Source organism: Callithrix jacchus, chromosome 17 (assembly GCF_049354715.1).
Source record: "Callithrix jacchus isolate 240 chromosome 17, calJac240_pri, whole genome shotgun sequence".
NCBI lineage: Eukaryota > Metazoa > Chordata > Mammalia > Primates > Cebidae > Callithrix > Callithrix jacchus.
This window is the reverse complement of record NC_133518.1, coordinates 39,404,241-39,417,092: the sequence shown is the minus strand read 5'-3', so window position 1 is coordinate 39,417,092 and position 12,852 is coordinate 39,404,241.

Genomic DNA, 12,852 nt, shown 5'->3' with positions numbered 1-12,852 from the left:
GTTGGGTGTGGTGGCTCATGCCTATAATCCCATCACTTTGGGAGGCCCAGTCAGGTGGATCACAAGGTCAAGAGATTGAGACCATCCTGGCCAACATGGTGAGACCCCAACTCTATTAAAAATACAAAAATTAGCTTGGTGTGGTGGCAGGTGCCTGTAGTCCCAGCTACGTGGGAGGCTGAGGCAGGAGAATCCCTTGAACCCAAAAGGCAGAGGTTGCAGTGAGCTGAGATTGTGCCACTGCATGCCAGCCTGGTGACAGAGAGAGACTCTGTCTCAAAAACATAAACATAATACATCACATACACATAATTAAAAATAAAAAACTATATATTCATCTCAATAGATGCAGAAGAAGCATTTAATAAAATCCAGCTTCCCTTTCTGAAAAAAAAATACCCTCAACAAAGTAGGCATAGAAGAGACTTACCCCAATTAATTAAAGCCACATATGGCAAACCCATAGTCAACATCATACTGAGTAGGGAAAGCTGAAAATTTCCCCTGAGAACTGGAACAAGACAAGGATGCTCACTTTCACCAATTCTATTCAACATACTACTGTAAGTACTAGCTAGACTAATCAGGAAAGAGAAAGATATGTTGTCCAAATTGGAAATGAGATAGTCAAATTATCACTGTTCATCAAAGACAGGATCATATTCCTAGAAAATCCTAAGAACTCTGCCAAAAGATTTCTAGATTTAATAAATAAATTCAGTAAAGTCACAGATTAAAAAATCAATGTATACAAATCAGTATCACTGCTATACATCAACAATGACCAAGCTGAGAATCAAATAAAATACTCAATTCCTTTTAAAAACAGTTGCATAAAGACAAAAACAAAACAAATACAACCTAGAAATATACTTGACAAAGGAGGTGAAGGTTCTCTAAAAGAAGAATACAATACTGCTGAAAGAATTTGTAAATGACATGAATAAATGGAAATACATCCCACACTCATGGATTGGAAGAATCAATACACTGGAAGTTATCGAACTGCCCAAAGCAATCTATAGATACAATTTATAATGTTTGATACTTTCAAGTATTGGTGACAACATGTAGCATGAGGAATTTAAGGACCAATATTGGGAGTGTCTGTCAGGATACTTGCACCAGCATGTAACTGATACAAGCATCTAGAAAAACTGCCATTATTTAATATGTTGAAGATACACAAATATGTTTTGTTTTATTGCACTTCGCTGTTTTGCACTTTGCAGATATTGCATTTTTCACAAGTTGATGATTTACGGTGATCCTGCCTTGAGCAACTCTATTGAGAACGTTTTCGAAGAGCAGGTGCTCACCTTGTGTCTGTGCCACATTTTGCAGCTGTTGCAATATTTCAAATTTTTACATTATTTATATATCTGTCACAGTGATTTGTGATTAGTGATCTTTGAAATTACTATTGTAATTATTTGGGGATGACACAAACTTGTTACTATATATGATGGCAAACTTATTTGTGCAGTTGTGAGATATGTAACCTGGGTGTTATTTTTCTCTGATGTATTCCTTTTGAGAAGGCAATCATCTGCATTTTTTACCATGTAACCTGGTTAAGTTGGCCTCTTGCTTGTGTACCAGTACTTCCTGTTTTCCTTTAACTTAACCTTTGCTTTCAGGCTAAAATATTGATTTCACAGCACATCATTTACATTTTTTTCTTGTGGGTGAACTCAGTCATAGGTATGAATTCATTTGCTTATAAGTGAAAAATTATCTGCTGCTTAAAGATAATCTTGCCTTTCTTTACTTCCCTAAGTTAGACAATAGCATACAGGAGGCATTTTTCAGTTAGGCTAACAACTAATCTAATACAGCATCCATGTCAAGATCAATTTTAGTATATTTTATGTTCTATATTTAGTATATATCACATCCTATTAATTTACATTTTCAAAATTTTATTGTACATATTCTCAGAACACAGGCAGTATCTGCATTAACAACCACAGTAATCGTGTCAGGTGAAACACTTCGAAAACATTTTAACACTTGTTCTGATATTCTCATTTGTTTGCCTCTTAAATCAGTCCAACTTTTATGTAAACACATTGCAAAGCTATCTCAGTCTTCAAGAGCTTGTTCACCAATTGCTCTCACTGTACAATCTATACCTTAACAATATGATACTACATACTTTATTGGACCTAGGACCCCTCTAAAAGAATCACTCTAGCCTGCATTTTTACATTTTTCTTTAGGTAATAATTACACTCTTGTAATGCCTAAGACATCTTTTTTAGGAAATATCTCAAAAAGCAACTAGACCTAGGTTCATTTATTTTTCTCTTTCATATCTATCTACTCTGTTCCCTAAGATCTTCAGTGTTCTGCTAAGGAATTCTCTGTCTTCCTCTGGTTTAACTAGGATATTTTCCTTTAGAATTGTTTTATGCCCTTGCTACTTACACTTCTCCTATTATGAAGGTAAAACTAAATAAGTGTGTTTTAAAGCAGATTCCATTATTATTTGACTTCATAAGAAAATTCAATTTGTAGAGAGAGACTCCACTGTGCACATGTTTCAGATTCCTTTTTTAGTTTTTGGTTAGCAATAACTTCAATATGTTTTTGTCTTTACTGAATCAAAAGAGAAGGCATGCTGCCTTCAGAATTAAGACTCCTGTTATTTTCTCATATTTTCTTTTTCTTTTTCTTTTTTTCTTTTTTTTTTTTTTTTTTTTTTTTTTTAAGACGGAGTTTCGCTCTTGTTACCCAGGCTTGAGTGCAATGGCGCGATCTCGGCTCACCGCAACCTTCGCCTCCTGGGTTCAGGCAATTCTCCCGCCTCAGCCTCCTGAGTAGCTGGGATTACAGGCACGCACCACCATGCCCAGCTAAATTTTTTTTTGTATTTTTAGTAGAGATGGGGTTTCACCATGTTGACCAGGATGGTCTCGATCTCTTGACCTCATGATCCATCCGCCTCGGCCTCCCAACGTGCTGGGATTACAGGCTTGAGCCACCGCGCCCGGGCTCTCATGTTTTCTTTATTAAACTCTACCTCTATTAATGTTAGTGACGGTCTAGAAATCTGAATTTCAAATCCAAGGGTGATGCTTATGTGAGTAAGGCATTCAGAATAAATAGAATTCCATGTTGTAGATGGCAGATACTTAGCATGGGCTAGCTACATGAATCCCACAATTTAATTTGTATAGTTTGGTTTGAAAATGGAAGTAAAAACAACAGAAATTATAAATTTAAATAGTAAACCTAATGCCTCTTACTAATCAATAAAATTTGCTATGAAAGTGAAAAAGATATTAACGTGGTTTAGTTGCTTTTGAAGAGATTTCCGGAAAAAAAAAAAAAGATACCTTGGGTATTGCTAGAGTCAGAAATGTAATTATTACCAAATACAATTTTTTAAAAAGTAAAGCTGGGGTGTTTCTTTCAGAGGGATCCCACATCCAAGAACTTTTTATTTAACGGCATGGACATTAAATTATTAATTCATAGGACTTTCTATTTAAAGTCATACATCTATGCAGAATTTAGCTTTATACGGTCCTGGCCTCCAACCTGGCTAAAAAATGCAATAAACACAACGAAAGGTTATTATTCCCACCAGTGCATAAAATTCTGAGGCCAAAGAAAAGAGAAGTTAACTAGATGCTGAGGAAGCTGATTATGAGAAGTGTGTTTCAATCAGAGAAATGGCATGTGCATTGTTGCTGAATATGAAGCATAATTCATCCAAAACGATGTAGCATGGCTAGACTGTAGATTACATATTACAAATAGAAGGTAGGAAATAAGGTGAAGATAAAGAGATAGGATAGTGAAGGAAACATCGCATGGGTCTAGTAAATCATGTTAAAAAATTAGTACTTCAGTATTAATGGGATAACCACAAGGAAATATTTTAAGCAAGGACTAAAGTATCTTTCTATTAAATAGATCATTCTGGCTGCTCCATGAGAAATGAATTGAACACATTTCTATAAGTCATGATGGCTGCGATCTTTCTTAAAAACATATAATCAAGATGGGAAATTGGTAGATGAATTTGGGAAGTATTAAGTAAATAAAATGCTGACCTCAGAAAATGCTGGCTTATCACAGCACTGAATCATATTGTAATAGAATTGTTTATTATTCAATGTCTCTCACAAGACTGAAAGCTATGTGAGAAATGTAGCATATATTAACAAATGGTTTTGTTTAGATTATATTTAAAATAGGTAAAATATAAGTAGAGTCACTGAGAAAATTAAAAGGAAGGAGTTTGTTTAGAGCTTGCAATATTTGTGTTTCCAAAAATTGTGTCTTTTTTTGTGATAAGTTCTTGGATTACCAAAAGTTCTTATAGATAGTAACAGTGAGGAAGCATGAAAGTATTTAGGAGAGAGGAGATATAATGATGGACAACACAAAAAATGTTTTATATATGCAGGAAATATTTCCTCCCGGAATTTTCTGAAAGTATTTTAGAAAGAAACTCTGAATTGAAGCACTGATAAGAGCAATACAATTCACATAGTATCTGTCTTAGGGAATGTGCATGATTCTTCTTTTGGGATGGGCTGTCTGCAAGCTCAGTAGCTTGTCAGCACACAGGGGCCACATGTGTCTTGTGCTTACCAAAATTTTGCACATGCTCACTTGAGATGTTCTTCTCTTACCAGTCACATTCCTAGGGAAAGATCATATACCAGTTAAACTCTGCCATAAATCTTAGCACTTATGCTGAAACCCACTCATCCAGTTCATGAGATCTCATCAGGAAAGTTATCACCAGTTTCATGTTTTCCTATCTAGTGGGAGATGGGAGACTGCCTTTTCCCGAAACTGGCTGTAATCAATTATTATTTTAGAGAGACAGCTTAACAACTGCTTAACCATCCCCGGATGATCACCTGACATTCCTGGTGTGAGGGGGCACCCTCTCCTGTCCTGCTTATGCTTGACTAGCTACCTACTATAACATTTTCCCCCTCAAGAGTCAAAGACCACACTTCTTTGGGGAAAATGGATGAAGGTGTCTACTGTTACTGCCTCCTGCTGACAGAAGCATGGTTGCACTTGTACTCTTGGTCTTGGCCTCCTGCTAGCTGTCAGGGCAGGGTTTGCTCCATGGATTGATGAAAGCTGTATCTGATCAGGTCCAAAGGAGACAGGGGCAGGACTTCACCTGCCATGTCTCAATGATGGGCAGTCTAGGGTCCCTTGTAGATGAATGACTCTTGAATATTAAGAGTCAAGAGTCTCAATATTCACACTGAGGATCATCTAGAGCTTCATGGCCTGAAGGTGAGAGGAGACAAATTGGGTTATTTGATTTAGAAGACATGGACCAAAAAAGACCAAAAGGATGAGACTAACAAGTGATCCTAAAAAGGGAAGAACCCAGCAGAACCATTTGCAGCTTCCTTCCCAATTTAACTAATTCTGGAAGACTTGTTCCTATAAACTAGAAGTGACTTAGTTTGGGAGTTATCTGACATTGTCTTGTACTTTTCCTGATTGATTTACCCAAAGGCAATATTTTTCATCTCGGGATAAACAAATTCTTCTCTGTGCTGCCATTAACATATCTGGTCCTTAATGATTTTGGAGAGCTATACTTGCTAAGGAGTCCATTTGTTCTTGCACAGTTGTTAAGGTTTTAGCCATGGCATCAAAGTTTTTGAGTATTTTCTTTGAGAGCTGGCTACAGGTTTAGGAGGATTTTGTGATTCTAACAATCCTCGTTCCCGGACCAAGTATAATGCCAAATCCCATGAGAAGGAAAATTAGTTGGATAGCACTCTTCACAATGAGCAAGACAGAATCACTACTGGAAAAGAGAGATTGCTAGGGACTATGAAAATATCTAGGGATACATAGCCTATGGTACAAGTTACAATCCAGTTAGTGGGGAGATAATAAGGAGCCACAAATATAGACGGACCCTTGGGTTTTAAGATAAGTAGAGATGTCAAAATGAAATAAAGTGGTAAGGACAGCTCAAAAAAAAAAAAATCTCAAGACTGCTGACATACCCAGGTAGACAGTGGCTATAGTCACGCCTGCTAAGACTTGGGTGCATAAGGTAGCTAGCTGATTCCAACGTGTGCTCAGATTTAGAATATTGATCCATATTGTTACATTATCCACCCTCTTGTTTCTTCTGAGCTGCAGCTAGAGGTCACTAATTAGTTGACAGGAAAAAGCAAGGTTAATCTAAATTGCAGACAGAAGTTCAAAAACAAACGATAAGTATACAATCTAATAGTTCTAGTATATTAGTGTTATTAGTATGATAGTTCTTCAAATATAATTTTCCCCCTGCCAATTTTATTAAAAATAAATCATGATAGGACAAATTTGTTTGCAAAACAAGCTTTAGAGTTACTATATTTGGCCCAATTATTTCCACAAACCACAGCAATAGTAATTATTTGCCATATACATTTCTTTTTAAATTGGCTTTGATGAAACTTCATTTCATAAGGAATCTCAGATAAGACCTTTTTAACACCTTAAGCCTAGCCATGAGTTTGTGCCATCAAATATCTGTATGAGTTGGGTAGATTTCTCTCCTCTCAAGGTCCTAAGATATTAAAAATCTCTCCTTTCAAGGTCCCAAGATAAAAAAATCTCAAGACTGCTGACATGCCCAGGTAGACAGTGGCTATAGTCACGCCTGCTAAGACTTGGGTGCATAAGGTTGCTAGCTGATTCCAATATGTGCTCAGATTTAGAATACTGATCCAGATTGTTACGTTGATCCAGATTTTGACAGGCTCCTGGGCCTGTCAGAAAGTGACATCTTTACTTGCCATAAGAACAAATCCTGTAAAGAGATTGTGTAGACAAGTTATGAGGCCAGTTTTTCCAAGGGGCTTTTATTAGCTCTATAAGTTGAAACTGAGCTCTTAAAAGAAGAGCATTCAAGTTAACGTCTTGGTAAAATAAACAGTTTCTTTAATTGTGCCCTGTTGCAAAAATAAAAATAAAAAATAAACATTCTTATTACACGTCTGCAAGTAACTTTATTGCTATGAGTTAGGAATATTCATAGTTTCAAAATTTTTGAGAAATCTGGTAGAAATATGCTTCAAATTTTATTTATAGGAGTATACTTTTCTAAATTGTTACAAGCTGTACAGAGTTCAAAAGAACAAAAGAACAGTTTTCTTGGCTTTGGAAAACAAACAAAACATTAGCAATGTTTTAAGCAAAAAGGCATAAGAGGATAATTTTAATCTTTTACTAGTTCAGCCAATACAGTTAACACCTGTTCTGCTTAATATTCATGAACACTTTCAGCTCTCCATGAGAGTCTTGAAAATATTTTCCCCTATTCTAATGTCACACTACCCAGCCTCTGGAGTTATCAGAAGAACATGCCTTTAAGAGCACTTGTTAGAGTCCTATAACTTATTATAAAACCACTTTTTAAAGAGGATTGAAATAAGACAAGAAATGTCTATTGATGACAGAACATCTTATATCAGCTACAGCCAAAAACACGATTAAAAGGAAATTTGTTACCTCTGTGACGTACAATAATTTAACATAACAATTGTAATTATTATTGATAACACATATTGAGTCATATCAGAATTATAAGAGACACAGAATTTTTTTGTAGAATTAATTTTTTCACAAACCTTTCACAAATTGTTTAAACCTCTATCTTTATCCTAACTTAAAACAATACTTTAACATTCTAAACTAGGCAAAAATAATTCACATTCCCATGCCTTCTTATACTCTTTTGCCAAAACCACATTCTACTTTAGTTACATCCTATTTCTATGCCTCTGAGGTAGCACTGTTCAGGTTAAAGTTATTCATTAAAGACTTAAGTAGCTTTCACAGGAGAAACAGGACTAGAGGGAAAGATGAATTCAGAGGTTGAGTAAAGTAGGCACCCATCTTGGAGGAGGTGATATTTGTCCCCATTACTGAACAGGAGTTGAAGGAGAATTGCTCAGAGAAGGAGACTAGCACAGGATAGACAGCTCTTGAACCCAAAAGGGAAAGTTATGTTTACTTGTCACATGCAGAGTGTCCTTGGGAGCTGGAAAGCTTGTCAATGGTTGAGCCTGCCTCTTGTCTCTTCATTTTTTTTTTTCTTAGTCCTGGTCTCTTTGTGCTGATCTCAGTTATAAGAGACTGAAGAGGCTAATTTGAGGATTTTCACTGGGTTCTAAAGCCAACTTCTGTAGTTTTCTCCCCATTCTTTTTTAAGTCCAACAGTATTACAAAGGAAAACTAGCTTTTTGTTTTAAGATTTGGAGGAATCAAACTTCCCAGCTTTGGGGTATGCATCTGAGGTACATGTCCTGTGGACATGTCATTACCCATCTACAAAGAGAGAACAGAGGAGGGAAAAATAAGGAAAAAGAATAACTCCCCTTTCACTCTTCTACTCTCTTGAATATGGCATCTGTCATTCATAATTAGGGTTCTGGAATAAACCAGTCTTACCATTTACTCTCAACTTTCTTATCATCTCATCACAATTACCTACTTGAGAACAAAGGACATACCAGAGTGAATAGTGGGCCAACTGTTCACCCTTGGGGTTTTGGAATGAGCCAGTCTTACCCTGTACCATTAACCTTGCCTTCTAAATAGGAAGCTGCTGATCACTAGTTTCAGGGTTTTCTATCTCTGGGGAGACTGTCTTTCCCTGGCACCAGCCGTGACCAATTATTATTTTAGAGAGACAGCTTAACAACTGCCTGACCATCACCTGATGTTCCCCTGACATTCCTGGTCGGGGGAAGCCCTCTCCTGCTCTGCTCACGGTACTTACTATAACAAGTGCAAACACAAGACAAAAAGTACAGGAGGATATTTCAGTAATTCAATCAAGGTATGTTGATGGCTTTGCTCATGTTATAAGGGATGTAAGATACAGTAATAGGGCAGTTGACTGGATGTAAAAATTTCTAAGAAAAATAATTTTTAACTTAGATCATAGGTTCATTATTTGTATTCAGGGAAAGTATTTTGAATGATTTCATGTTGATTGTGAACAGTTTTTAGAGTAAGTTGATATTAATGTTAAAGATTTAGCTTGTAAGTTGACATTTCCAAATTTCCTAAGTTGTTGGCAACAAATTTAGAAATGCAGAATCTACCTAAGTCCTTCATAAATGGATTTATTAGCCTGTCCCTACTGCCTCTTTTGAAACTAGAGTTTTACAGCTTCTAACTTCCCCTGGGTAAAGTAGTGTCTTAAAAAACTTGCTTGTTTTTTGTAACAATTACATGGTTTGCTTATCAATACTGTAGATTCTTAAGCTTTCCTGCAGACTCATAGAATCAGAACATTTATGCATGGGACAAAACAGCAGTTTTAATAAACAGCCTAGGTTATTCACAGATACCTGGAAGTTGAACAGCCACTCATTTGCTTGTATGATAATATATAATGAATGAATTCTTAATAATTCTGTTTTATATATTTAGAAATCTCAGTAAAATATTAATAATATTTTGTTTTTCCAGACTTATAATTCCCTGTGCGTTTACTTATAATCAAGGGCTTGCCATAAAGATATTAAAGGTTAAACTACACAGCTTCTCATTTCCATGGGCCTCTTCCATAGCGTTTTGTTTCACTTTGTGTTAATCCCAAACATTTCATATACTTATAGTCTCATCTGACATAAATAATCCCTGTCTACATATTATTTCAGCCAGAGGTAAGGTACACAATTACAGAGCCAACATTACAACTCAAGTTCTGTTAATACTAATATACATCATAAATTTGCCTTTAATCAACTTGTCACTTCTTGATTTAAAATTGTTAGCATTTTATATTAGATTGTGTTAATATTTTTAAAGGAAAGTAAAATTTCAGTATTTGAAAGGAAAAAACCCAATAATGTGAATGAATATCTAAATTTAAGGTTTTCTACTTTCAATTAGTGATTAAATGCTATTACTATTGCTTGTACTACTACCACACACACACACATTTACAAAAATTTACAGTGCACATTATCAAAAAGTCATCTGGTATAGATATTATAATAATGTTATGAAAAAATAAAATAATAAGTGTGCCTGCCTAGAAATAGATGTCATGATTTGTTTTTAAATACTTAATTTGTTTAATATCTTTACAATATTTAATAGTTATCCTATGCCTTCAGATTTGTAAAATAGCTGGTGGTTTTACTTGAAAAATGAAAATATTATAAAATTACTTTTAAAAATAAATGAATTCCTATACTGAGTTTTATGATGTAAGTTCACCAGAGACTTAACATCAATTATTAATTTAATCTTTGTTGTTATCTTGAGACACACACAGACAAGACCTCATCAGGAAGTACACACACACATGCACATGCAAAATTGCTGGCAGGTGATTGAGAATAGACTTTTCCAGCACAAAAGACATATTCATAGCAAACTAACAGATTCTTAAAGGCAATACTAGATGCTTTTGGAAGGAACCCTCATGTACAGCATAGAAACTGCAGTGAGTATTGACTTGGCAATTAATGAATATTTGATGATGAATGAATAAATGAATTAATTCATATCCATGTTCTTGACTGAAAACCAAGGTGACTTCTTCACCATGTGCTTGAATAAAGAGATGTTTAATTACAAACCTGATAATGTTGTTTTAATAGTTTTTAGACACTACAATACAATAACCAGATCAATTTATCAATGGACCACTATTCATGATCCAGCATGATTTGTCCAGGATTGAGAACTAATGGCTTCTTCAGGCATAGACCTTTGAATTCAAAAATAATCTATTTACAGGCATCAGGGTGACATCCAATTTCAGTTCCTATAGTAACACATTAGAGGAAATGGGTGGTTTTTTTAAAGAATTGTTTACCTTGACATATGTTTCAGTGTGATATTTACACTGCTGTCTGTGCTCATTATAGATTGCACTGATTATATAGCAAGGTTGTGAATGTAACTGAGTGGTTTATTCTTTCATGGGACTGCAGCACAAACAAGGTAGTCTAACTTGTATCAATGTGTGCTGATAGCCTGAGAAAAATTTTCACAAATAAAATTCAATTTCTTTCCCCAATCTAAATATAAATAACCCCCACCAACAAGGGTCACTGCAGAGGGTCTCAACTGACTAATTAGTTGAGAAATCAAAACTTAGGTAATTATATATTGCTGCTAAAAATGGACTAGCAGAAGGTAAAACATATTTGTACAAAATCAGGCAATTCAAAATTATATCAGTGCATTTAAGCTCTAGATCCCTGGTGTAATAAAGACATTCTTAATGTAATAAGAATGACAGGACAACAAGACTTTTCCAATTTAAATGAAAGTACTTATATGAAAAAAATGTTTTAAGTGAAGGCAATAAAAAGATCCTAACATCAAAGTCTTGTGCATTTGACTGTGTTTTAACACCAAAAGACATCATTCAGAAATAGAAAATAAAGGCCACTGAATGGGAAAAGATCTTCACATCACATAAAACAAAGATTATATATTTAGTACATATAAGAACTCTTACGAATCAACAAAAAAGTGGGAAAATGACATATTGGTATTTCAATATAAAAGGGGACAAATATAATAGCCACTGGTCAATAAGTACAAGGCCATGAAATATAGATTACAGTAAAATGTAATAGCATTAATATCCAAAGAATGGCTAAAAAAACCAAAAATAAAAGAGTGGCAAGGTAAGGCTTAGCAAGAATGTAGAACAAGGGAAGCTCCTTCATATTGTTGGTGATAGGAAGAATCAATACACTCACTCAGTAGAAATATTTGGCATTATCTACTGAAGATTAGCATATACAGCTGTTCCTACTACAAATCTCGACATCTAGATACATAATAAACAAAAATGCGTGTGCTTATGCACTGAGAGGCATTAAAATAATGATTATAGCATCATTATTTGTAAAAATCAAGAGCTGGGAACTGTTAAGAGACCCATAAACAGTAAAAACAGATAAAATAATGTATACATATAGGCAAATACACACAGAAATAAAAATAAACTATACCATCACACGTGGATGAATTCCACAAACAATGATTATTAGAGAAGCTCACATATAAAACATTATATACTATACTGTCTCAGTGCATTGAGTTCCCTCTAAAACATAAAAAAATACAAAAAAATGATTTCGTGATTAATATCACAACATGCAATAGTAAGAGAATAAAGAAAAGTTTTAAAAAATTCACTACCACAGTAGCCAATTTATTTGTTATTCTTAGGTGGTAGAGATGGAGTTTTTGTGAAAATGTTCTTAATGGCTGGTAATATACCTTGACCTGACTCATATAATGGTTACATAGGTGTTTAATTTATAATTTCTTAAATATTACAATTGCTTTTACATACCTCTCTATTTGTGTTATTTCATAATAAAAAAGAATTTAAATATACAAATACCTGATACATATATCTTTTTTTTTTTAATTTTTCATTGGATTTTAGGTTTTGGGGTACATGAGCAGAGCATGTAAGACAGTTGCGTAGGAACACACATGGCAGTGTGCTTTTCTTTCCTTCTCCCCTTCACCCACATTTGGCATTTCTCCCCAGGCTATCCTTCCCCACCTCCCCCTCCCACTGGCCCTCCCCTTTTTCCCGCAATAGACCCCAGTGTTTAGTACTCCCCTTTCTGTGTCCATGTGTTCTCATTTTTCATCACCCGCCTATGAGTGAGAATATGCGGTGTTTCATTTTCTGTTCTTGTGTCAGTTTGCTGAGGATGACGTTCTCCAGATTCATCCATGTCCCTACAAACTACACAAACTCATCATTTCTGATTGCTGCATAATATTCCATGGTGTATATGTGCCACGTTTTTCCAATCCAGTCTATTATCAATGGGCATTTGGGTTGATTCCCGGTCT